Genomic DNA, 2,483 nt, shown 5'->3' with positions numbered 1-2,483 from the left:
ATAGCCTGATCATATGCACGACATGCACAGAGGGCAGTGGCAGTGTTGTGTTGTGTTTGTGTGGTTGTTTGTGTGTGTGTGTGTGCGTGATGTGTGTGTGTGTGATGTTATACATGTATGTACATATACATATACACATGCACATACACACACACACACACACATATATATATATATATATATATATATATATATATATATATATATATATATGTATATATATATATGTATATATATATGTATATATATATATATGTATATATATATATATGTATATATATGTATATATATATATGTATATATAATATATTATATATATATATATATATATATATATATATATTAAGCGCGTGTAGATGGATTTTTATACATATATCAGATATCTTATGGGGAAGAATAGAACTATGGAATTAAGGTGATGTCGATGATAATAACATGATACTGATAAAGCAATTTAAAATGCAATTACTGTTCATTATCTTTGAATTCCAGACACCGAAAAGGACACAAAGTCACCACCGTAAACTCTACCTTGAAGCGTTAAAAATAAAACCAAGAGAAAAATGAGAAAAAAAATAGTAATAATAATGACAATAAAAAATAACAGTAAGAACGATTAATGAAGAAAAAAAATGACAATAACAAATAAAACAAATCCTAGCCATTTTAACAGCTAAAGAGACATTAAAAACTAGAAAACTAAAAAACAGCCGCGACATTTGAGCGAAATCCAGACAAAAGAGTAAGGACAACACGCAAAACAACATGCGATCCCATGACTGAAAACTTACCTTGTTCTTGCTCCATGGCGGTCATAACTGCGTCCTGGTCGATCTTTTTGGTGTTTTTATTTTGTTTTTGGTTGTTTTTGGAAATAAAATAGGGGGGCTGGGTGAGGTGGGAACACACACAGACACACACACACGTGATGCACAGGACTCTCCACTCGCGAGACACCCTTCCGAAATTATTAAAGAAAAACAAAAAACAAATATAAATATTGGAAATTCGGTCAACACGGGATTTCTCTCAACAGTTCGTCTAAACACTCGTATGCATGCGGATTGCACCGTCTTCTACCGTCGTGGCCGCATGCACGAACGCCTTTCCTCACGAAACACAAACCGAAGAAAATCAAAACGACTTTTTTTTTTTTCTCTCTCAGCCACAAAACGAGACAGCAGGAGTAACTGTTTTTTTTCTTCCTGTTTTTCGACGGCTGGAGACTCGACCACTGGCGAAGACCAGGAGACACGGCGTTGGACACGTCGTCGGCGGCGAACGAGTGAGTGAAACGAGTCGAACGAGCTGGCTTCGAGCGAGCGATCGAGTTGAGCGGAAAGTGTGCTTAGAGGAACGCGGGAGAGCGGCGCTGGATCGCGTGTGCCTCCCTCGGCCGGGGTTGGCTCACACCCAGTCCTGCTTACGACGAGCCTCACCGCCGCCGGAGGGATCTCGCGCGGGGACTTTTACATTCGCGTGGCATTAATTTCGTCCCTTTCCCGGGCATCTGGATGGCATTTTCTTTACTCTTTCGCTGGGGATGAGGTGGGTCTTGGTTGTGGTGGGTGGTCATCCAGGGTGAATGCGATGACGTAAGGACGTATTGATTCCGACATACGAACGAGAAGCAACTGTCGACAACCCCGCAGACGACCAGTCGATACGTCGTTGTCATGACGACGTCGCGCAGGCTTGCCAACCTTTCAGAACACTTATCATTATAATCTAATTTTATTACCGCTTTCAAAATCCCATGATACTTTTCCTCTTTCCACAAAAGCTGTAGATATTTACAAGTTAAGTAATATGGATAATTCAAAGGGTCGCATTCAGGGTCCAAGCCCACTCCTCGGCTTTACGCGCGGGTGGTATTTGTGAATGAATGAAAGAGTCGGCATTTATGTTTAAGCAATGGAAAATAGCATACGATTTCTAGCCGTTATCCATGAGGACAATGCTAAAAGGCAACATAAAGACGAACCATAGAACCATATCAACCCAACCCCTCGGCTGCTAACCGAACTACCAATATCAAAGCGATCTACCATGCGATCAGACAGTGTGTAGTGATCGTCATGCAGTCTTATCATTCACTGCCATGCAATTATCAGTCGCGTCAGACAAGGCACGGGAGTCATTACTGCTCTATTTTCCTTCATTAGTTTCTTCCAAGGTTGGCACCGGACAGAACGTCATGCATACACCGTCGCAGGCATTTTCAGGCTGAAGTGTTATGACCATTCAAATTTCTTAATTAATTTTGAAAATGAATGAATGTATGGCCGCTTCTTAGGCAGTCTGAGAAACGTGCCTCACAACCATCTAAATTAAATGTTGATGAGATAATTACTCTACCTTAATTACCTCTCTGCTTTACAGTTACGTGCCGCGGCCGTTATTTAAAGAAGTTTGTTCATTTTTGTTATTTTGTCAATGTAAGATCTCATAATCTCCTCGATTCACACGTTCACCTTTTCAAT

The 2,483-nt window shown here is 40.3% G+C and overlaps 1 protein-coding gene across 1 annotated transcript in view; it reads right to left on the bottom strand.

Annotated features, from left to right (window-relative positions):
- The window catches only part of LOC122246261 (Schwannomin interacting protein 1), a 224,433-nt gene extending 223,011 nt beyond the window's left edge, over nucleotides 1-1,422 (bottom strand). The window contains exon 1 of the mRNA XM_086542139.1: nucleotides 792-1,422. The gene's annotated coding sequence lies outside the window, so the exon portion shown is untranslated. The remainder of the gene's footprint in view (nucleotides 1-791) is intronic.
- Nucleotides 1,423-2,483: the final 1,061 nt, after the last annotated feature.

This window comes from Penaeus japonicus, unplaced genomic scaffold (genome assembly GCF_977035675.1).
Source record: "Penaeus japonicus unplaced genomic scaffold, GWHDUDI00000001_assembly GWHDUDI00000012, whole genome shotgun sequence".
In the NCBI taxonomy this organism is placed as follows: domain Eukaryota; kingdom Metazoa; phylum Arthropoda; class Malacostraca; order Decapoda; family Penaeidae; genus Penaeus; species Penaeus japonicus.
The sequence above is the reverse complement of the archived record's forward strand: the minus strand, read 5'-3'. Positions and strand labels throughout refer to the sequence as shown.